The following is a 25,490-nucleotide window of genomic DNA, read 5'->3' as shown; positions in this document are numbered from 1 at the left end:
ACCCTCCCAAAGGGGAAATATTTTGACTTAATATATAAAACATAACATCCATAAATATGTATATATTTCCCTAACATAGAAAGACAAATTTTCTGAAAGAATTTATCAGCTGAAGACACACCGTCTTTTACATCTCCTTCCTATATAAAAATACATTCATGCTTAAAACGGAAAAGTTTTAAAAAAAAAAGTTTAAACATTAGATATTTTTATATACGTTTCGATAGATATGTGCACCACATTATTAAAAATAACATAAATATTATAATCTATTTATTAAAAATTATTAAAATTATAAAAGAATTAGTGTGTGTGTGTGGTTTACCACCAACACAAAACACACACACACACAACACAAACACAACACAAAAAAAAAAAAAAAAAAAAAAAAAAAAAATAAAAAAAAAAAAAAATATATAATAATTATATATAATATTTTTAATTTTATATATAATTAATTTTATATTATATTAAATTAAAAAATATTTTAAAATTTTGTATAATATATAAAATATGGTTTTTATAGAAATATATATAAAAATATATAAATATATATATATATATAATATAAAATATTATTATAAATTTTTATGTGAGTTGTATATTATATTTTAATAAAATTATATAGATATATAATATATATATAAAATAATATATAATTATATAAAATTGAAATATAATATAATTTTATATATAATATATATATATTATATATATATATTATAAATATACAAAATATTTATCAATAAAGATAAAAAAAAATAATAAATATAAAAAATAAAATATATTTTTTTTTAATAACATATAAAAAGATAAATTAAAGATATATAATAATAATATTATATAATAATATATTTTAAAAAATTTTTTTTTTTTTTTTCATATAATGCAAATAAAATTATATAAATATTTATAATATATATATAATAAAATATAATAAAATATATAAAATATATTATATATAAATATTTAATATATAAAATAAAAATATAATATATAATTTTTAAATATATATATATATAAATATATATAATTAATATATATATATATAATTTTTTATATATAACATATAAAAATAACATATAATATATAAAATAATAATATAATTAATTATATATATATATATAAAATATTATATATATATATAAATTTTTTATATATAAAATTATAAATATGTATATATAATATATATAATATAAATATATTAATATATATATATTATATATATTTATATATTATATATATTTTTATGTTGGGGTGTGTGTGTGGTGTGTGTGTGTGTGTGTGGTGTGTGGGGGGTAAAAAACACACACACACACACTTTAATATTTTTTTATAAAAATTTAATATATAAAATAATAGCTATAAAATGTGTAGTTAGAATTATGTGTGTGCACTACTACGAAACGTATAATCAAATATTTAAGTTTAAACTTTTTGTTTAAAATTTTCCCATTTAAGCAGGAAGTATTTTATATAGGAAGGGATGTAAAAGACGGTGTGTCTCAGTGATGAATTCTTTCAGTAAGTATGCTTTCGTATGTAAGGGGGTTTATAAACAAATTATGGATGATATGTTTTTATATAATAAGTCGAAAATATAACCCCTTGGGGGGGATGGTTTTCTCCTAAAAAGCCGGTTCTCTCCCTACCCCTTTTCTCTCTTCCAACGCCGGTTCTCCTCTCAAAAACAGGGCCCCTCCCTCATTTCCCCTTGTTCCCCTTCAGCCCCTGGGTTTTTCCTCACCCTGGGCTCTCCCTCAGCCAAAAAATACTGGGGTTCGTCCCGGGATCGACGACCCCAGCCGCATCGAGTGGCCCGGGTTTTTATCGTGCCTTTATGGTCTCGCTTCCTCTTTTTTTGCTCTTAAAGGGATTAAAAATTCTGGGGAAAGAAGGTGATCTCAAAGGGGTAACGAAGCTATTTACAGAGTTCAAAAAATCGATTTTTTAAAAAATACTTTTCTAAAATTCCCCCTAACGTCAGGGCCCGGAATTGGAAAGATTTTTATTTAAGCCCGCTCAGCACAAAAACATATGGACGGGTTTTACCTGAGAGATCTGTTTGCTGAATAAGATAGGAATCTGTTATGTGACAATGCGTCAGTGTGCAGGCGGTGGCCCCAGTGATCTTCCCGTTTGTCATGCTGTTATTCTGTGAACGTGGGGTCACACTTCCGGGAGCCCCCGGATGGAATCTACTTTAATTATCCCGAGTTTAAAGACTTAAAAAGAGAAGGTGAAACTAAATAGCTTAGGTTGAATTTTATATGAAAAAATAGTATTTTCGTTATCTGTGGCTTTTATAAAAGAAATCTACTGAAAACCTCTATTCCTCTCATTCGTGGTTTTTCCTTTGCACACCTGAACCAGGTGGGGGGGCAGCGGCCATACAGATCTTTTTTCCCTTTGGGTCCCGGTGGGGGGTCGTCATCTCTTTTGGTTCCTACAAAAACAACAATCGGGCACGAGGGACGGCTCATTTTCCCGTCCGAACAGCGCACCTCCCCTGGCGGGATTGCGTTTCCGGGGCTCGGCTTCATGGCCAAGAGAGCTGGCGTTTTTATTGAAGAACTTGCTGTTGCTGGTAAGATGTTAGAGAAGGTTTGCTATATACTTCTGATTTTAACAAATAAAGTAAAAAAAGTAATAGGGGACTGCCCATGGTTTAATTCAGTATGTATCGTTATAGGTAAGCAAGAGCATGAAATATTTCCTCAGGCCCGTCCTGGTGTTCGTCGTCTACCCGAGGCTTATCCTGATGCCGGTTTCTCCCTTGTGGTCCGTCCTTTTCTCCTGATGTTGTTCTTTCCTGGGCATCGACTCCTGCGTAAGTCGATCATATAATGCCGTTCGTGTGAGTCATTTGTGCAATTTAGAGAGGTAGCAGTGGATGGATGGCTTGCAAACTTCATACCATCTGCATTCCATTTCAGTTTGCTTATTTAGAGACTCCAGTGCTGTGCATCTTAGACGAATTTGCAGAGTTACGTGGTCGCAGAGGCTGGGTCACTTTCTTCATATGTTTCATTTCCTTCTTGGCAACAATCATCTTTGGGACGGATGTAAGTAGACGGTGCACAGGGATCTAGGAAATACTGGCAACAATAGCAACGAAATGCGTCAATTTGAATACTCTTTTGAGCAGTTTGGGTATGAATATACATATAGATTCATATTGCATTTCAGGGTGGGATATACTGGTTAACACTGGTTGACTGGTACTGTGCTTCATTCACCGTTATTGTTGTTTGTTTGTGCCAGATATGCATATTCGGCTATTTTTATGGTAAGTAGAAACCCTTTAGAGTTTGGCATTAAAAAAGCTACAGATATGTTGAGTATATCCATTTAGTGTTGCTAAATTCGTTGGCGGCTTTCATGCAAATGAATTTTCGGCGTAATAACCTTTATTATCATTATTTTTGGATGAAGATTTTGTTATTATATAATTAGCATTTACATGTTTGTCCTCCTTGTTATCATCACCATTATTATACTTATCAAACATTATGATCATTATGTTGATTCTGATTTCATTGTTGCTCCAGTATCATCTTATTTCACGTAAATATGAATGTCATCTGTCCACTTACGAGTTTCTTTCCTGTAGGCGCTGGTCGAAACTGGGCAGGACCTTCAGCTGATGATTGGACGACGCATTGGCTACGGCTGGTGGGGCACTTGGCTGGTCGTCACTCCCCTTGTGCTCCTGGTAAGTACAGAGAGTAACTGGTTGTCATTCTACTCGTGCTCGTACAAAATACAAAGATTAACTTGGTATCATGTTTCTTGTCAGTGTAAAAGGTGCTGCATCGTAATAATACTGGGTAATAATCACCAATGATTGATTAATAATGTTCATTATCCTTTTACTTTTCATTTTATTTATCAGTTTATTTTATCTTTTTTTTTATAATTGAATATCGTCCGTGTGCAAGATATATTTTTTTTCAAGTGATTAAAGCTTGTTCATTAATTATGTAGAAAAAACAACAGCACCGCATTATTCGAGACATGTTCAAGAGAGTTTGATGAACCATAACACCACAATTATAGGTTCATAAGCATTTCGTTAACAGGGCATCCTCATGAACACTGTGCTGAATCAGTCTGGCGCAGGATACCGAGGGCAGACCTTCCCGACCTGGGCTCAGAGCACCGGCTGGGTCATCGCCCTCACCTCCATCCAATTCATTCCAACTTACTTCCTCTACTACTTTTGCTTTAGAACTGCTGGCTCGTTCAAACAGGTAATGCTGCACAATAATAATAATAATAATGATAAAATTATATATATAAAAGTACTGTAAGTTTCAGTCCTTTGTTGGCCATCTAAATTAGGGGTTTAATAAGTGGTTCGATATCGACCCCAATGGATCCATGGAACCATCCAAGGAGTGTATAAACAGCCACAAGCGAAAAGGAGTCGATTAATAACCAGGGGTCAGTGAATATTTACAGGGGTTGAAGGGACCATTGAAGTCTCGAATTTTAAATTCACGTTGATATTTCGTAAAAATCTGCTTTTACTACTTTTACTGCTATTACTACCAGTACGACTGCTTCTAAACATATTGATTTTATCATAATAGCTTTTTTCTGTCCTTCAGTTAAAATTTAGGGGGTCGATAGAAAACTTGAAACTCCATTGGGGGTCGACGAGCCTAAAAGTTTTAGAATCCCTGCCCAAAATGGCGGCTGGAATGAAAGGTACACAATCTTTATAACATAAAACGTAACTATTTGTACATAAATAGCATAAATAGCATCCTTACTATGCATTCCACCGTACTCAAACAAGCAAAAAGACTTACAGAAATAAGTTTTCTGTGAAGTATGATATTCAGCAAAGATCAGCTAGATACAAGCATATCAGTAATTTAAAAAAGGATATGAATATGATTTTGCTGAAATTAATATGCATGCAAAATGCCTGTGAAATGCAAAATATTGGTGCTTGGTACTCTCGTATTGCTCAGTCCACCCCACCTTTGGAACAGCTTGGATCAACGCTGCCCCTCCCCCATCCAAAAAACAGAAAAGAAATAAGAAAAAAAAATCAGCCAATAACTTTCCTACTATTTTTTTTATTCATATTTCTTTCCAGCGGATCAAGTCCTGCCTGTCCCCGTCGGCCGCCTGGGGCCCAGCCCACCCGAGCCACAGGGAGAAGTGGATGCAGCACCGCCTCAAGTACCCTCTGCGTCACCGCCTCCTGCATCCCAACCTCTGTGCAGAGAATACGTCTCCACCAGATGTGTTTTTGAATATCTTGTAATTTGTCTGATGGGGAAACATGTTTTGACTTTTTTATCTAGAGACGCGTACAACGTTAATGCAATTTTATATAGTGAAAATAACTCAGTAATTCAATGATTTCCGAAATTTGCACTGTAAAGCTTTATTCGAGAAATACAAACAAGAGAGCGCACCTTCACGACTCCCGACTGATTATGTTTAACAAAACTGTGGTTAGACATTTGTGTAATCATTGTATATTATGGCTTAAAGATATTTTATTCTTTATCAAAACTGTGTTATAATTTTCTTCATGCAAACTGAGACAACATTAAACTGCCAGGCATTCACATTATACCCTATACTATACAGCATATCAGTGATTCCCAAAGTGGTTGCCGCGAGAATTTGAGTGAGACTCTTAATGTTACTTATACGGGGGGGGGGGGGAATTTACATACATTTTAAGAAGCTGACAAGTCTAACTACACACACACACACACACACACACACACGCACGCCCGCACGCACGCACGCACGCACACACACCAAACAAACACACACACACACACACACACACACACACATATAAGCACACACACAAACACGCACGCACGGAGAGTACAGTGCATCGCATCAGTGAAATACAGCTCTTGTTGATTGATTGATTTTTAAAATTATCTGCCGCGTCAACTGCTAAGGTCATTAGCGGCGGATACTTTTAGATATTAATATTAAAATATTTAAAACTTTAAAAATCTATCAATAAATATCTTACAATAAATAAATAGATTAAAAATCAAAACATAAATATTATGCTCTAAGTGGATAAATTATTGCATAAACATTATGCATAACTAAATTTTATTGAAAATATTAGTCTCCCTAAGGAAACTAATAAGACCCTCTGTGTCCCCAATCCTCCCCCAATATATTTTTTCAGTGTATATGGGGGAGACAAGTACATACGTCTTTGGTCTGAAAATGCACATCTTTCCACTACATGTGCGATCGTTAATGGCTCTTGGCATCCCTCACAAAGTGCTTGACTTTTAGCCATCATCGGCCCATGAGTCAGTCTTGTGTGCCCGATTCTTAGTCTTCTTAATGCAACTTTTCATATGGGATGGATGTTGGGCATCCAACTGCAATGGTCATCTCTAATCTCTCGCAGTTTGTTTCTACAGGTATGCCTCCATTGTTCCTTCCATCTATCGCGAAGACAACTCCTGATGCTGGATTTCAGGTCGGTGTGTGGGAGAAGAAAGCGAGCATCACAAGGCTGAGCGGCAGCTACCTTGGCCTTCCGTTTCAGCTCGCTCATTCCCACTGATACCAACATGCGCTGGCACCCAACATAGAGTTATCCTTTTACGTATTGACATCGGTGCAAGCCAATCTTGAACCTCCCTCACTTCTGGATGAGATGAGTTTAAGCTCTTGATTGCTTGCAAGGCACTACGAGTCACAATATATTACAATAGAATGGTTTGTAAGATCTCTAGTCATCTTAACTGCTGCAAGGATGGCATGTAACTCTGTAGTGAAGATCGAGGCTGCTAGAGAAAGACTGCCAAATACAGTTGCCCAGCTCACTGCTGCAAAGCCCACACCATTTTCAGATTTAGAACTATCTGCTTCTACTTCGGATCTCTCCCCTTTCCCAATTCCAAACAAATCCAGCTCGACTTGATTAGTCCAAGGGGGGAAAGGGGAATTCCAACAGCCAGAACTTTAATAAGATTTAAATTAAGATCTTCCACAAGATTACTTATTCTCCTACCATAGGATCAGCTATCCTCAAGGAGGTTGAAAACCAATCTGGATGTAGGAGATCCTGGAATCCTTTGTAGTCTCGTGTACTAAATCAGGTTCATGTAGTCCCGGTGTAATGAAAGAGTTGGTTCTCCACTCTCAGCATAAAAGGGACTCCACAGGTGAAGACCTGAAAGCCCCTGTACAGATTCTGAGAGCTTCATTATGAACCGAGTCCAATAACTGGAGAACTGTGGGAGTTGCAAGTGAATAAGCCTCACATCCATAGTCAAGCTTACTATGAATAAGCGCTCGGTAAAGCCGCAGAAGCGTTGTGTGGTCTGCACCCCAAGATAGATGTGAAAAAAACCTGCAAAATAAAAAATGCTTTTGTAGCCTTCACTTTTAACTGTTTGATATGAGGCACCCATATAAGCCTTGAGTCAAAAATTAGACCCAAGTACTGCACCTCTTCGAATGCGTGGGGTTGCTCCTAAATAGAGGGAAGGGGTGGAACTTTCCTCGTTTGTAGAAATGTATAGCCATGGTCTTGCTTTGTGAAAATTTGAACCCATTGTATGTTGCTCACTGTACAACCTGATTTAATGCGGTCTGCATGTGTCCTTGTACATCCTGTAAGCTTCCTCCTGAGCAGTACAGTGTAGAGTCGTCCACATACAGATTACATGAGACAGCACTTGGAACAACCTTTACGCTGTCATTTATAGCAATGGCAAACAGGATCACACTTAAGACACTCCCTTGTGGGACCCCTTTCAGCTGATTTTCCAGATTAGAGAAACTGTTTCCCACCCGAATTCTAAACTTCCTGTTAGTAAAGAAGCTTTGTATGTGAAGGTAGGTAATGCTCCTTTAAACCATTGTCATACAGCTTCATGAGTATGCCATGCTTCCAAGTAGTATTGTAAACCTTTTCAAGGTCAAAGAAGACCGCTAAAAATCTGACGTTGCTGTGTGAAGGAATTCTGTATAGCAGTTTCCATCGTTACAAGTGCATCTGTGGTCGATCACAATTTTCTAAAGCCATATTGATATGGTGTCAGCACATTTTCCTTTTCTAGCAGCCATGTCAACTTGAAGTTTACCATTTTCTCCATCAGCTTGCAGATGCAGCTGGTGAGAGAAATTGGTCTGTAATTTCCTGGTGTGGAAGCATTCTTGACAGGTTTAGGAACAGGAATGATTATAACCTCCTTCCATGTGCCCTCCCTATAAATCCTATTGAATAGGTCCAATGGGAACTTCTGGGAGCTCTCCAGTAAGTGAGATATCATTTGGTATGGAATATTGTCACTTCCTGGGACAATCTTAAGATAGAGCTGCAAAGCAGACTCCATCTCCTTGCACAAAAATGGCAAGTTGTATGGAGGTTCTGCTGCAGTCTTACTGAAGAACGGCACTGGGTGTCGTTCCTGTTCATCCCAAAGAGAGGAGAATCGGGCACTGTAAAATGCTCCAGAGGAGATCTCATAGCTCATTTGCAACATATTTTTTGTCTGTGATGATTATGTCATCTATCTTCAAAGCAGGTGGTGACATGGATGTGCTCTTTCCAGCGATCTTACACACCTTGTCCCATACCCATGCCAAGGGGGTCCCAGAGTTAATCGAGGAGATATACTGTCTCCACGACGTCTGCCTAGCCTCCTTTAGGACTCGCCTGGCCTTGGCTTGGGTCCTTTTGTAATGGATCAAGGTTACATTGCTAGGGCGTCGCTTCAACTTCCTTAATGCAGCTTTTCTTGCTCTGACAGCTTGTTGGCATTCATCAGACAACTATGGTACTGAAGGTCGAGGGTACTGACCGCTACATTTGGGAATGGATGCTTCTGCTGCAAGGTGAATTTGTAATGTGAAATGATTAACAGCAGCTTGAACACATTGAAAATCATTCACAGATCCTTTCAATACTGCAGTTAATCTAAAAAAAATTCCAGTCCACATGTTCAAGTCGCCATCTCTGCACTCTATTGGCTAGAATACCATTCACTTTCTCCAAAAGTATTGGAAACTGGTCGCTTCCATAACCTGCCAAGTGAAATTCAACTGTGAATCAGGTGAATCAATTGACAGGTCTATATGGAGAATGTCCCAGTTTGAATTTGGAAATGTGATTTACTGGACAGTGTCACTGTCCAGTAAAACCGCATCTACTCTTAAAAACAAGGACTCAAAGGTCCTTCCTCGAGGGTTGCACAAAGTGTCTCCCCAGAGGTGATGTCGACCATTGAAATCTCCCAAGAATAGAAATGGATGTGGCAACTACCCAAGTAGATATTCCACATCATCCATGTTGAGATTATGTGGAGAAAGCCTATTTTCACAGCCTTCACCTGCAGTGTTGTCTGCAGGTGGATGGCCTGGAAGGGAATATCCATTACTGCTACTCCTCCGTGAGGTCCATTATCAAAAGTCCCATAATTGGCTTGAACTTGGAATCCTCTCAGAGAAATGGGACAATTTTCCCTGGTCATAATCTCTTGTAGGCATACACAAACTGAGTTACATGAAGCTATCAGATGTAGTTCTTCCCATTTTGAGTGACTTCACTGATAGTTCCATTGGATTAGAGTATCCAGTTCTTCAAACTACCTCTTCTTAAGGTGTTTGGCAACACCTGTGGTCAAGGTTTGCCCCACACCTTTAGGCTGTCCGTTTCCAGGATCTTGGGAGTATCTTTTGAAGGGTTGTTTACCTGTGGAACTAGTTTCCATAGGTTCCTTTTGACAGGCTCAGGATTTCTTTGCCTGGGCAAAGGACAGACCTGAGCCTTTGCTTCAGGGACATTCTGTCTAGCAGTGGAGGCCCTTGTGGATGTGGTGGCAGCTGGAGCTGTCACCGTTGAGGCCCCTGGAGCCCTTCCTGACGGCTCCAACGACACCACTCTGAGAAGTCTTTCAAACAGACTCAGGATTCCTTTGCCTGGGCAAAGGGCATACCTGAGCCTTAGCTTCATGGGCATTCTGCCTAACAGTGGAGGCTCCTGGATCTGTCACCGTTGAGGCCTCTGGAGCCTTAACTGATGGCTCCAAAGACCTTACTTTGGGAGGAGTCTCCTCAATAGACCCCTCACTCCTACTCCATTTCTGGTGGAACAACTCACCAGAGGTAGTTTCAGCCATTGAGGACTGATGTTTAAAGGTAGTGGCAGAGAGTGTGGTGGAAGAAATATTGAAGGGCAAAGGTTGGCAGGAAGGAGGATGGGCTAGAAACGAAGCAAAGGACTTACCGGGCTGTGCAAACAGCACATGGGCACGTCGCTTTGTTTCTGAAAAACTAACTTTCTCCTTGCACCTTATTACCAATACTTCTTTTTCAAATTTGGATCTTTTACATTGCTTTGAAGAAGCCACATGAGCTTCTCTGCAGTGGTAACAGCATATTGGGTCTAGACAGTTGTCATCTTGATGACCTGTTGTACTACGCTTTACACACACTCTTGGTTGTCCATTTTCTTTAAAGCAGCAAGAGTTGGCTTCATGCCCATAACCCTGGCAGAGGAAGCACCACACAGGGTTGGGCACGTTACCTTGAGTTGGTACTATGCCAACTTAACTGATTTTGGAAGGACTAATGTGTCAAAAGTTAGGAGAGCTGATGTCGACTGTTTCAAACCATCAACTTTCTTCTTATAACAACCTGGAAAATCCCATTGACCCAAAGCCTTGCCCGTTGAAGTTGATGATTATGCTAATGGGTGGTTAAAACTGTTACTAGGACTGGGCTGTGTCCTGCCGGAACATATAATTTGAATATTTTGTGGACCAGTTGGGGGGTGGGAGTGGTAGCCCCCAAAGGGATTTAAGTATATATGAAAATATATTTGTGTGCATATATATATTTATATATGTGTGTATATATACATATATATACATATACAGACATTATCATCATCAGCCTGTAGTAGTCCACTGCAGGCCTCTCTCAATCTTTTACAACTTTGTCTGTTTTGCATTTTTTGGTTCAAGTCTTGGCCTTCAAATTTCGTTATTTCGTCATGCCATCTTGTCACTGGTTTGGTCCTTGACCTCTCTATGTTATTTATAGACCAGTCTGTTACTTTCTTTGTCCTTCTGTCGTCCTGTCTTCGACATATATGACCTGTCAATTGGCATTTTTTCTTTTATGTTTTCACAAGTTATCTTCCACTTTTGTCTGTTTCCTGATCCATGTCACCCTCATCCGATTTCTCAGGTTAATTCCCAGTATCAACCTCTCCATCCCTCTCTGGGCACTTATTAGTTCCTCTCCAGTGATTTGGTTGTAGTCCATGTTTCTGATCCATAGGTCATAACTGGTAGGACGCATTAGTTAAAGACTTTTCTTTTTAAACATAATGGCAAGGACTCTCTAAGTATACTACTGTATCAGCCGAAGGCGCTCCAGCCTAGACTAATGCATTGCATAATTTACTCTTAGCTAGATGTGTTTGTCTGTACGAGTTGCCTTATGTATATAACTTGTTAAGTACCGGTAGCGCTTCGCCTTTTACATGTATCTGTTCAAATTGAACTCTACTATGAACATGATCAAGTCTTTTTCTTGTTCATTCTAAGTCCGACTTTCAGACTTTCTCTATTCAGATAGTTTATTAGCTGCTGCATTTCATTTGCAGTAGTTATGACGTTCGCTTCTATCCGTGTCTGTTTGTATAGATTTCTGTAAAAGTCTTCCACTACTCTTATGATTTCATCCTTATTATATGTCACTTCTCCATCTGGTTTTTCTGTTCCCTATTTGAGTCTGCTTTTAACCGTTTTAATGATAGTAACTGAGATCACCGTTTCATCTATTGAGTATTGAATTTCAGTACATCTCTCTTATTTTTATTTATAACCTTTGGTTTAGTTCCGGTAATGCTATTTTGTCTCTGTTGACGATACTTTCATGTTCTTACCGCCTCCTTCAAGTGCAGCTTCATTTATCATGTCATTGAACTGTTTGTTGATTTGGTCAATGTTGAGATCTTCATCGCTGAGCTGTGAATATCTGTTTTGGATGTTAAAGTCGGTCGCTCTGGTCTTCAAGTTAATTAAATTTAGCTGTAGTTTTCATATTAGTATGTCCTCTCCCTTCTGATGTGTAATTTAATTTGGCCTCTGACCATTCTATGGTTGCTGCCAACATTTACTAAATTAATAACTTCCAGATATTTTGCTATATCGCTCCTATTTGAAATTATGAAGTAATTTCGTTTTTGATATTAGATGGTGACTTCCATGTCCACTTCCACTCTAGTCTTTTTTCGAAGAATGTATTCATGATATTGAGTGATGGAGCCTCCACAAGCATTTGTCCCTTCTCTTCCTAGTGCCTATTCTGTGATTCCCCCCTACGGTTTCACCTGTCTTTTACCGATTTTGGCATTAAAATATCACATAATTATTGTGAAATGGATTTTTACTGTCTGACTGGCTAAATGGACATCTTCATAGAAGCTCTCTATTCCTTCATCACTGTGGCTTGGGTTGGAGCATAGACTGAACAATCTTTAGGTTGAACCTATTGTTTAGTTTTATTTTTACTGAAGCCACTCTTTTTCCGTTACAATATGAATTTGGCAAAATTCCCCTTTCCGATGCTTTGGGGTTTAACCTAAAAAACCTCCACCTAATTCCTGTTTTGCTACCCTGGGGTTTTACCCTCCAAAAGAGAGTTTCCTCATTTAGAATTTCGTTCTTTGCCTTAGTAATTCTAGTGGCCAGGATTAAACAAACATCCCATTTAATGGAAAGGGTTTCCTCAGGAATGCCTTAGATAGTTTGATTAGTTCCACCTAAACCCCCCCCCCCTTTTACTTGGAAAGGTACTCGGGGGGGAGTAGTAGCCGAGATGCTACTGATAAGCACCTCCAGCAGTCTAGTGAGGACAGCAACACACAGGCGTCCTCACTACACCAGGGTATACTAACATGAACATGGGCTTGAGTATCAGAAGTGCATATATGTATAATTATATTTTATACAATGATTTAATTTATCCTAGTACACCTAGTGCAGACATAGTTGTTCACCCGCTAAGTATTTTCGCTATGTTCATTTTCGTGAACATGCACATCCAACATACAGCTTTACATATGCTCCTATGCATATGATATCCATACATACTCCTAATTATAAAACAACCCACACACATGCACATGCATGCACATATATAGACATATGCGCATACATATGTGTATATGCACCCACATATTTTGTATACACACCCACATATGGGGTATACACCCACATATATGCGAACACACATGCGTACATACATTGTACACGTACTTAGACTAAAACATCACATATATGTGTCATATAATGCTTATGCAAACATACATTATAGAAACACAGTAATGTTCACCCACCACACACCACCACACACACACACACACACACCACACACACACAATAAAAAAAAAAAACATAAACATAAAAAAAAAAAACATCCACAACACACATTATATATATAAAATATATATTATATATATATATAATATACATATATATAATATAAAATATATATATATACACAATCCCCATAAATATATATATATATATAAAATATATATATATATATATATATATATATATATATATAATATATAATATAATATACATATATACACATATATACATAACAACATATACCATATATAAACACACCCTACACTTATACATCCCACATACACGAACATACATATACATACACAACATATGAATATACAAACATGCAAAAATGTACATATCTACGTATTTATATATAAATGTATACCCTCATGTACATCTTGTACTCTTACACATAACTATACGCATACATATAACTGTACTTACGCAAACATAGTCGCCCTGCATACACATGTATTGCTTCTCTTGCATGCACACACACAACATGGACATGTACACACAAACAAGCATACACCTGCCCACTTCCGTGCATACGCGCTCACCTCGTGCACAAACGTTGTGAACAGTGCTACCTGAGCACACACATGATTTCCATTATAAAGAGCCCATGCATTATAATGTGCATAAATTGTAGGCTTGCCCCCAGAGTGGTTGTGGGAAGGAGGCGGTGATGGGGAAGAGGAGATTTGGGAACGATGTTGGAAGGGCCCAAAAGGATGGGGCTTGGGTGAGGGGAAGTTAGAAAGGGATTTTGTATCTGGCAGTTTTTTGGAGAGGTGTCGCATTCCTAAGCAGTCGCCCTCGGCCGACCGCGGATTGCAGTCGTCTGTGAGTTCAGCTTACCTGGGAGTTGGCTGGCAGGACGAATGTCATTTACTAGGAAACGGCCTTCGATTTCCACAGCAAAATTCCTGATAAACTATTCTTTTTCCCTTCTAAATAGTGACCGAGTCCAATTCCCGTCAGTTGAGCATGAGAAAAAAACTCTATAGCTTCCAGTATCTCTTGTGGATGAAAATTCTGTCCTCCTCTTGAGCGGTCGCCAATAAACCCCTGCGAAAAGTGTTTCACGCTTGAAGAGATACCACAGCAATACAGGGTCCGGTAGGTTATCAAGCTGTGAAACCACCAAAAATAGCCTTAGCAAATCCCCGGGCACACACCCTCTCCATCAGCCTATCCATATGAATCCCCCCCCCCCTTCCATCAGTTCAATGATCACCATTGATCACTGGATCGCTGGGGGGTTTTGAAGTGGACTTGGAGGGTAGCCACTATCAATTAATGGTCAGTACCACAGAATTTGGCGCTCCAGTAGACCCTGTAGTTCTGGAGGATCCTTCAGCTAGTGCTAACGAGGATGTGGTCGATTTCCCTCACCGCATTGCTGTATCATGTCCATCGATAAACGTCAAGGGATACTCAAAACTACCCGTCCGTTATAAGGTCAAGGATGTAATCATCTTAACACATCGTACTTTCCGATTTCCTTACTATATTGTAAACCACCCATTATCAATGTATTAAGCACATTGTAAGGTCCATGTTTACATTGTAAGTTAATTCCATTGACTACCAAGAAAAGGCAGATCGTTAGTCAATGGACCAATACAGCAGTCAGCCCTGGAAAGCCATGGCTGTCATTTTTGCCACCCTCCAACGGTCACCAACACATGGAAGGCTCCCCGAGTGATACTTCCAAAGATTCAACCAAGTCTAGTAAAATAAATGAACAATGATTTAAATTTTTTCCTGGATAACCCTACTTTCCATAGTACAAACTCTATACACAAAGAGAAATGATAATAGGAACTAGCAATCGTCTTCAGGCAAAAAATATTCTTTTTATATATCATATATATCATCGGATTAATAATCCTAGAAAACATTTAGTTGTATATTTGGCATCACAGAAGGTTTTAGTAAAACAAATCCAAGAAATCTGATATTGCAATAAATACTAAAGGTTCCCGATAATAGTGACTTTGACGTTGCAGTGCTCGGTCATGAAGATAAGCAGCCACATAAACGTCGTTTGGCGTCCGTCAACTAAATTTACAAAGGGTTTTCATCGGGAAATAAATTGTACTATATCCGGTTTCAAACCCGTACGAGAGGCCCAGAGCAGTTGTAACTCACAAGGTACTTTACAATGTGTGACGTCATAACATGGCTGCTAATTTTGTTTCGAGTATGGCCTTCGGAGGCCTTACGGTATTGTAACGGCTCCGATGTGAGATACAAAATTGTAACTGTTTTAAGTATCCCAGAGCGTTAGTAGCAAGAGCCAGAAATCCTCAGACACGGGGACCTTGCAAGTCCCGGAAAAGGAGGTTATTATCGCTATCGGCATCAGCTCCCGAGCCAAGAGGACCGACAGACCTCTCATAGCCAGCTCGATCACAACCTAATACCGCATTGATATACTACACACACACAAACACATACACTATAGTTATTGTGTATACATACATGCATGTATACATCTATATCTATTCATCTATCTATCTTCGCACACAGACACACAGACACACACACATATATATATAATATATATATAATATATATTATATATATATATATATATATGTATATATTATATATATATATATATATATATATATATATATATTATATTGTATAATTTATATATACAGAGATACACAAATTTCTTCATGACCTGTTTATCAATCGAATCAGCAATTCTAATCTAAACTAATTGACCGCTGAAACAATATTTTTTTACGTTTAAAGAATTAATGAACTAATTAAGTCTAATCGTAAATTCAACAAAGATATCAGCTGGGGTATATTTCTAAAAATATGATGTTCTTCATGACGTAGGTAGCAACTTACATGCACTGTTACTCTCTCTTTCTGTATACACACACACACTATACATACATATATAATATAATATATATAATATATATATATATATATATATATATATATATATATAATATATATATATATATATGGACAACATACACAAACACCACACACACACACACGCACACACGTACATCGCGCGCGCATGCACATACATATGTATATGTATATATACACGCACACGTACACGCGCGCGCATGAACATACATATGTATGCTGAAAACCGTCGTGTACATGCAATGTTATGGCGTCGTTCGACAGATTCCTCGTTATGGATTTTAAATCTAAGTTATACAGTATAGCTATATATTTTTGTTAATAACACACCACCACACACACACACACACATATAACATATATATAAATATATATATAAATAACATATACATACATATGTATGTGCATGCGCCGCGCGCGCGCGTGGTGTATGGTGGCCGTATATATATATATATATATATATAATATATATATATAATATATATAATATAATATATATATATATATATATTGTATAAACTTAGATTTAATCGCCGGGGTTTAAGGCGCCATAAATTTCATGTACACAAGTTTTAAAGCAATTCGTATCTTCATCTCGATCATTAACCTTTTTTGTGATAATAGTGCTTTAAACGCACCCTGTTCATTAACATGCACATGAAGTTTGTTGAGGATTGTTATTCTTATCTTTGTTATCATTTCCATGAAAAGAAAATATGTATAAGATACTTGATATGTACTAAGGACAGAGCACTCCATCATATTGTTACGCCGGCCGGCTCGTCTCTCTGCCACCAACGCAAGGCAGGCTAGGCAGACGGCGTGCTATCAACGGGGTCGTGGAACACTGAACAGCTCCAAGAGGCCCCGGCCACCACAGCGTCCCAGAACACCCCCGGGGGAAACGCCAAGGGGCGAGGCAGGGCACGAAAATAAACACAAAATGACAGTCTTTCCTTTTACACAAGTTATTACCCATACACTTTTCTATAGCACAATTTACAGGGAAAACCAGCATGTCACACTGCACGATACAGCTTATAACGGGCAACACAAAGTTATTCAGGTCACAAGGCACACACGAGCTCTTCACAGGGCAGCACCCAACCACGTCTCTCGGCTTGTCCTCCGCTCCCCGCTCACAGCCAGTTGCGTCATTTTTGCCAGGTCCCTTCATGTTAACACATGCCCAGGTCATCCTTTTCATGTTAACACATGTTTCACACAGAGACAAAAACCCACTGGCATAGCACTATCCCCCCTATCAAGCAGACGACCCGTCTGCTCTGACATACCTAAAACATGAAACAAAATACAGAAAATTTACATAAAATTAGCCTCAGGAAGAAACAAAATTCTTTCAAACAAAAATAACCGTAATGAAAAATCAGTTCTCAGAAACAAAAAAAATCTTACATCCAGCGAGCTTTCTTCACTCTCGTGGGGTCGCTCTGGAGGAGGTGTGGGTGGCGGTGATTGGGAGTGGCACCCAGAGGGGTATCTTTTTCCCCCAAGACCTGGCTCATGGTCACCTTTGACGTCTGTTGCATCGCCCTCACCACCAAATGCTCGTCCTCATCTCGGTCAGCGTCTGCCAGTCCTCATCGCCGCTACTGGGCTAACGTCATCTTCTTTTTCCCATGGCCCCAGGAGTAGCTTCCTGGCCAGCCGGTGCCCAAGTCCTCGAGGAAGTCAGGAAAAGGGCCCCCACACCAACCAACTCATCGCCCCCCGACGACTCTTCTGGACGCTCCACTTCCTCACAAGTGCCCAGCTTTGCACCGGGCTGGCCCCTTCAGGTCCTTATTGGAGAAGTTAGCTACCAACACTGTAACAAACCCCATCCCCTGGTCCAACAAGGTCCGCCCAACCGTTTCACAATTAGCCAGCTGCAGGTTTTGGATAGGCTCCACAGGCCCCCTACTCCACGCATCACCCTTTATAGTCGACACCGGATTCTAGACTCTGTCCTGGGGGCAAAGGGGCAGTCGCTCAGCCGTAACTATCCCCTGCACAGCCAACCATTGAAGCAGGGGCACATCTTCACCGTGCACCCTCACCAGTTCCGTCCAAGGTCGACACACACCTTACTCTGCGTCAGGGAGTCAAGGCCCAGCAAACAGTGCTCGGCCAGATCGGCCACATACACCCGGGAGCCACTGCACATGCTGCCCACGCCAATACGAGCCTCCACTGGCCCTTGAGCTGTACACAATGCCCCGTGAACCACCACACAGTCTCTGTGGTGCATCTGGAAGTGCATAGTGGCCAACATATCAGGCCGCACTAGGGTCTTCTCAGCCCAGTGTCCACTGTCAGGCGGTAGGCTTCCCATCTACTGAGCCCTCCACCTGCATCGTGCTGGTTCGACGGCGGGCTTACCCAAGTCGGGGCCTGGGAACCGGACGGCTGTGTTTCGGCCCCTTCTCCAGCCTGTCCGAGTTTTCCTCCTTTTACCACTTCTTAGCCTTAGAACATGCACTCAGATGGTGACCATACCTGCCCCCAGTCCTTGCAGCAATGCTTGGAAGGCATCAGAATCCGTCCGGTTGAGGAGGACGTGTTCTCTGCTCCCTCCGACACCAAATCCCTCTGTGCCCTACCTCTCCGCGCCCCAACACAAGCCTTGGAAAGGCTCGGGCTCACCTTCCTCAATGCTACCTTCTCCACTTTAGCCTTCCGGCCCCAGAGGTCAGGGTTGGGCTGAGCAGCTGGTCCTAGGCCACTGGTTCCCTTTCAGGAAGGCCTCGAACCCCAAAGGGCCTCGCTAGCACCACTGCAGGTCCTCAGGGTGTGCCTGCTTTACATAGTTTTGCAGTGCTGGCCCTGCAAAACGTCAACAAAGAAATCGCGGGCCAGGACCATGATCTTTCCTTTCCGCAGCCGGGGGTACAACCTCCTTACCAGCGCCTCCACATCCTGCACCACTGGGACAGTTTTCTCGCACGCTCACGAGTCCGCTTCTTCAACGGGCCCGATATACCTCGGCCTGGTGGTGGTGCCCGAAACGGCGTTTCAAAAGCCTCCGCCACGCTGGTGTAAGAGCAGTTTGGGATGCCGGCAGATGCCCCAACACTTCCACCGCGGGGCCCCTTAACGCTGTTACCAGCTGCAGAGCCTTCTCTTCCTGGCTCCAGCCTGGGCAGATGCCAGCATTTCAAATTGGCGAAAATTTGCCTCCAAGGCCACCTTCCCGTCGTACTCAGCGGCTTACGCTTCACAGATGTTTTGGAGGCCGAGGGGCTGCGGGGTGGAGAACGCGTGCCGTGAACTAACACCGGCCGGGGGGGAGGAGGGGGTGAGGGAGGCAACGAGGCGGGTTGACCGGGTTTGCCGCCACCTATACCCCAAGGGGGCAGTTCCGATGGGGGTCCCCAGCCTTCTGCAGCGAACCCCTGGCTCCAACACGGGTGCTGCGAGGCCCGGGGGTTTCCTGCCACGGACCCCAGGCAGACCCCAGTAAATCTGACACTCTGGCATCTGTTGCCAGAACCTCGTCTGCCTTCTCTGCTTGCAACGTTACTACCTCGTGACGCCGCCTTTCCGACTTCACTTCCTCCCTCAAGGCCCTGAACCTCGCCCTTCAGAGTCTGCACCTCCTCCATCAGTTCACTCTTCACGCTGTTGGAGGCCTTGTCGGTGTACTGCTGATTTTCCAGAGACAAAGACCCACTGGCGTAGCAATCTTATTATCCGTATATACTCTCAGACAAGCATTGGCTTATATTCCATACATCTCAAAGTATTACACAAAGTACACACACATTTTGTATATATATTCAAACACACACATATAAGTGTATATATATATATATATTATATATATATATATAAATATATATATATGTTTTGTGTGTGTTGTGTGTGTGTGTGTGGTGTGTGTGTGTGTGTGTGTGTGTGTGTGTGGTGGTGTGTTTGAATGTATACACACACAATATATGTGTGTGTGTGTGTGTGTATTCAAACACACACACATATAAGTGTGGTGTGTTATATGTATACATATATATATACATAATATATATATATATATATATATATATATATATATATATATATATATATAGTATATATTATATATATATATGTGTGTCCACGCGTGTACGTGTGCGTGTGCATGTATATGATATATGTACTTATGTATATATAAATATATATATGAGTATGTGTTTCAATATATATAAATCATATATAGAAACAGATTTTGTATATGCAGATGTATTTGTTTATTTATGTATCGCTAACACTACTTAATAAGCCCTCACATGCAAAACGCTCGTAACAAAAGCCTTGCATAATATTCATCACTTCAGGAATAATCAGCGTTATCTTGGTCATTATTCTTCACCAGGTAAACAGTCGTTACCCGGGAGACAGACTACAACAAGTCGGGCCAGCATAATTTCCGTTCACTTCGTCAGTGACTCCGCAGCAGACACTTGTGCGTATCCAGCTTCTACTTTATATTATAAAAAAAAATCACGTAGATTTTCATTTTGAATTGGCAAATGAAAATGTACTAATTGAGACCTGTGTATGTATATACATAATTACATTTTTTTTCTCCAAAATATCAGAGAAAAAACCTAAGAACCTTCGTTTATTGTGATTTTTGTTAACCATATTTACATCAAGTTGATTAGTTACTTGTAAAAACATATAGTTACGTTGAAATAAGCAACAGGATATTTTGGTAAGGAGTGGTTAAGTTGATAAATTATCCAACTGTTTGTTTGTCCCTGTGGAAAGCCATTAACAACTTATCAAAAGCAGAATTAGAAGAAAGGTTAACTGTAGGAGTGCCATTTTATAGTACACGCATAACGTTAAGGCCGCTGTGGCCGAGTGGTTAGAGCGTCGGACTCAAGATGTTACGACGGCAATCTGAGTTCGAGGTTCAAAAGTCACCGGCCGGCGCGTTTTTTCCCTTGGGCAAGGAACTTCACCTCGATGCCTACCTTGCTAGTACCAAGTATGGATAAAATAGAGAGAATGATTACCTAAAAAAGTAACACCGGCACTCTCCGTGGAAAGGAACTAGGGACCCTACCCATACACTTTTACCTTCGGCAAATTTGAGACCTATTGCCCTATACCCGAAGAAGCAATAACAAGGTTAACATTTTCAGATTCAATACTGAGTTGGGATGCCCTAAGGGATGTTCTTTTTATTAAATTTATACTGTCGATATGTGAAAACGCGTTCATCGTTTGAGAAAATTGAAGACTACAAATCGCTACTAAATGAACACACACACGTTACAGTTCGGTTGGGAGGTTGACTAATCTATACACAGTGCTTATTGTTTATAATCTCAATTATATTCCATATCTTTGGAACTTCCTAACACACAATAACAATTTATTGAATTCACGGTTTCCAAGCTAAGCAGTTAGTTTACTTTGATATGTGTGTGTGTGTGTTTAGACATACAAATGCATGCATATATACAATACATACATGCACACATACATACACAGACACATATATACACATAGTGTATATATATACATACATACACATATATACGTATGTGTGCATATTTGTATATCTTTATGCATATATATATATATATATATATATATATATATATATATATATATATATATATATATACACTCATATAATTTGTTTATGTATACACATACATATTTATTTGCATATATCATATATACATATTTGTGTATACATACTCATATATGCATATATATACATATACAGACATATGTGTGTACATATATATGTATATATGTGAATATACATATATGTACATATATATATGATATATATTTATAAATATAATGTATATATAAACACATATAGATATATAGACACATATATAGAATTTACCTCTTTTTGAATACAGTTTCGCATAACAAATCAAACCCTCCAGTCTAGATTAAACATGCACCAAAGCAAAATATGCTAAACATATACATGTCTTTCAAAGGGGCCCTCCATCCGAAGAGAATTCAAGCCCCAAGACGACAACATCGTCTTCGTGTTCTGGAAATCAAAAGGAGTGCAAAGTTAACGTTCACGACACAGGGTCCAGATGGCTTCGAGCGGCGACAGCCTCCCCGACGTAGACGGCGAGAAGGAAGGGCGAGGACACTGGTCACACAAATGTGATTACCTCTTTACAATGATGGGCTATGCCATTGGGCTTGGCAACGTATGGAGATTCCCTTACCTGTGTTATATAAATGGCGGAGGTAAGAAGAATTGAAATCGCCATAGATTAATATATAGGTAATAATCATATAGAAAATAGATGTGCGTCCTTAGTGAATCTGTATCACAGCTTTTTGTACAGTTGTTGTTCTTGCCGACACAGGGGCGTTCTTGGTCCCCTACCTACTGACGCTGGTACTGGTGGGCATCCCGCTGTTCTTCCTGGAGACGGCCGTCGGGCAGTTCAGTTCCTCCAGCTGCCTCGGCGTCTTCTCCGTCTGCCCGGCTTTCAAAGGCAAGGAATTCGGTGCTTTTTTTGTGGTGACCATTTAGATATGTTAATCGTGTGAAATATTTCCTTCACAGTTTATATGTATAATACAAGAGAATTTGTGTATATTTGTATTATCTATCAAGCATAAAGAATGTGATATATATATGTAACCTTTTTCCAATTTCTTAGAGTGAAAGAAGTTCTGTACTCTTGCCATATTTCCTTCTTATGTGTTGGTTATAGGATTGGTCATCAGGAATAGAGAAACCAATACTGTTGAGTAAAACTTCATTGTTGCAGACGTTTCGAAGAATCAATCTCCATCATCAGTGCTAAAAGTAGATACAAAATTTATGTATAAAAGTGCTTGACAAAGAATAACGAAGCATATAATACAGAACAGTTTGACGAAGGTACAGATCTAATGTGGAAAAGAGGCAAATTAGGGTAACTATCCTTTTAACAACTGGATGGTTGTTTACTTGGTATATAGGTTGGTTGCGGTAGTTGTACAATTGAGCTCGGGTTTTATGCTAATTACGTGCAGAGATTCGGCTATGATCACGTCGAATCTGTTGAGGTGAAAGGTCAAGATTTTGAAATCAGTAGTGTTAAATGGGTGAAGGTGAGAGTGCTCTCGGATTGCTGAGAAGGATGGTTTACTCAGTGGTAGGCCAGTCCTAATAGACTTTCATTTATGTTTGAGAATGTGATGTTGCAGCCATTGTGAGATAGAACCCACGTACCTAGCCTGACAGCTAGGACAAGTAAAAAGGTAAACCACATTAGAACATAAATCAGATGTCTCTATTAACTGTGGTAAATGTAGGTTTGTGTAAAAATTTCTGACAGAGGAAATTATTCATTACTTTATGAAATAGGTGGGATGGGTACCCATGTAAAATATTCTTTTTCAAAAAGATATACTTTCTTTGGTCTGGATTGCTGTATGCCATCTAACACCATTAACCACACATATTTCTTTCTTTTGAGAAACTTTGCCACCATCCGAAACGGTAGTATTTATAAAGAAACCAATAACATCTCTGTTGTGGCTAACAACACATTCAAGAAATTCAAACATTTCACGGACAACCATGAGCACTAGTCACTCCCTGCTTCTTTGAAATCATCGAAAGATCATAAAATAATCTTTACCAGACCAGATAAAGGTGGCAGTCATTATCCTTAACAGAGACGACTACTATAATAAACTCCATACTTGGTAGTAACTCTAAAGTTAAACTAATTAACTCTGACACTTCTACTTATCTTTTAAAACTGGAATATAAACTAAATAGGTTGTTACATTCATTGGGGAAGTCACAACCTTCTCACTACTTCTGCTTTAAACTTGGTTTCCTATTTGGCCATAGACTCGGTGTACCTATTAGCCACATGATTTCTTTTGTTGGTACATTGCCAATTTTTTTGTACAGATAATCTCCCTCTTCCTCCTATCGGTATACTGTATATAACTTTTGCTTTTGTAAAAGAAATTTACTCACTCAAATCAATATATCCATTACAATGGCCACCTTTGACATAGAATCACTATTCACTAATGTTCCTCTGAAAGAAACCACAGAAATAATAGTTGATAAAGCTACCTCTTTTACTCTGAACTCGGTTGGTTTAATCAAAACAACCTTTAGAAAGCTTTTAGACATCACTGCTCACGATTCAATATTTACTTTTAATGTTTGCCTTTACACCCAAGTTGACGGCGTAGCAATGGGATCACCACTTGGCCCTTGTTATGCTAATACTTTCCTCTGTTATGACGAATAACCTTGGCTCAATAACTGCCCTTCCAACTTCAAACCAAATTTTTATAGTTGATATATGGACGACACTTTCTTGCTTTTCAGTGGCCCCTCTCATATCAGTCCTTTTCTTTCATGTCTAAATTCACAAGACCCTAACATTAAATAAATAAATGAAAATTAATAAAAATAAATAAATAAAAAAAACTTGGACCCTTCCATTACCTTTCAAAATGGTCGTTTCTCTGTCAACACCTACAGGAAACCATTATTCACTGGTCTCGGACTTCACTTTCTGAACTACATACCTCTTATTTACAAATTGAACAGCCTGAAGTCTACAATATTTGTTCTACTTGGGCCAGTTTTCACACAGAAGCCATGTATTTAAGAGAATATTTTGCTTCGAATGAATACCCATCCCACCTTTTCATAAAGTAATGAATAATTTACTTTGTCAGAAGTTCTCACACAAAACTGCAATTACCACAATTAATAAAGACATCAAAGATATAAAACTACCATGTACGGGCGCTCTTACTTTTGAAATCTGAAGCTCGTTAAACAATTTTTTTGAGCAGTGCTATCCTTAAGTCAGTTTCCGATTTGTTTTTCACAATAGCAATTCTATTGGTAATTTTCTACAGCAGAAGAAATTGCAACTCTGATTTATGTTCCAATGTGGTTTACCTTTTTACACTGTCCTAGCTGTCAGGCTAGGTACGTGGGTTCATCCTCTCGATGGCTGCACACCACATTCTCGAACATAAATGCAACTTCAGGACTGGCCTACCGCTGAGTAAACCATCCTTCTCAGCAATCAGAGATCACTCTCACCTTAACATACCCGTTTAACAAAATCTTGACCTTTCCTAACAAATTCGACCTGATCATAGCAAAATCTCTCCACATAATTAGCATAAAACCTAAGCTCAATGGTACAAATACCGCAACCACCTAAATTTCAAGTAAATAAA

The 25,490-nt window shown here is 39.2% G+C and overlaps 1 protein-coding gene and 1 long non-coding RNA gene across 4 annotated transcripts in view; both read left to right on the top strand.

The window, feature by feature from the left end:
• LOC119574206 (sodium- and chloride-dependent glycine transporter 2-like) overlaps nt 1-25,490 on the top strand; it is a 98,421-nt gene that overhangs the window by 7,643 nt on the left and 65,288 nt on the right. The gene's annotated exons all lie outside the window — the stretch shown is intronic.
• Nucleotides 2,810-3,290, top strand: LOC119574208. The gene is made up of 3 exons (XR_005228838.1): nt 2,810-2,830; nt 2,937-3,065; nt 3,190-3,290. It is a non-coding gene; the product is annotated as an uncharacterized LOC119574208 (long non-coding RNA).

The sequence above is a fragment of the Penaeus monodon genome, chromosome 6 (assembly GCF_015228065.2).
Source record: "Penaeus monodon isolate SGIC_2016 chromosome 6, NSTDA_Pmon_1, whole genome shotgun sequence".
Classification (NCBI taxonomy): Eukaryota; Metazoa; Arthropoda; class Malacostraca; order Decapoda; family Penaeidae; genus Penaeus; species Penaeus monodon.
This window is presented reverse-complemented; position numbering and strand designations above follow the sequence as displayed.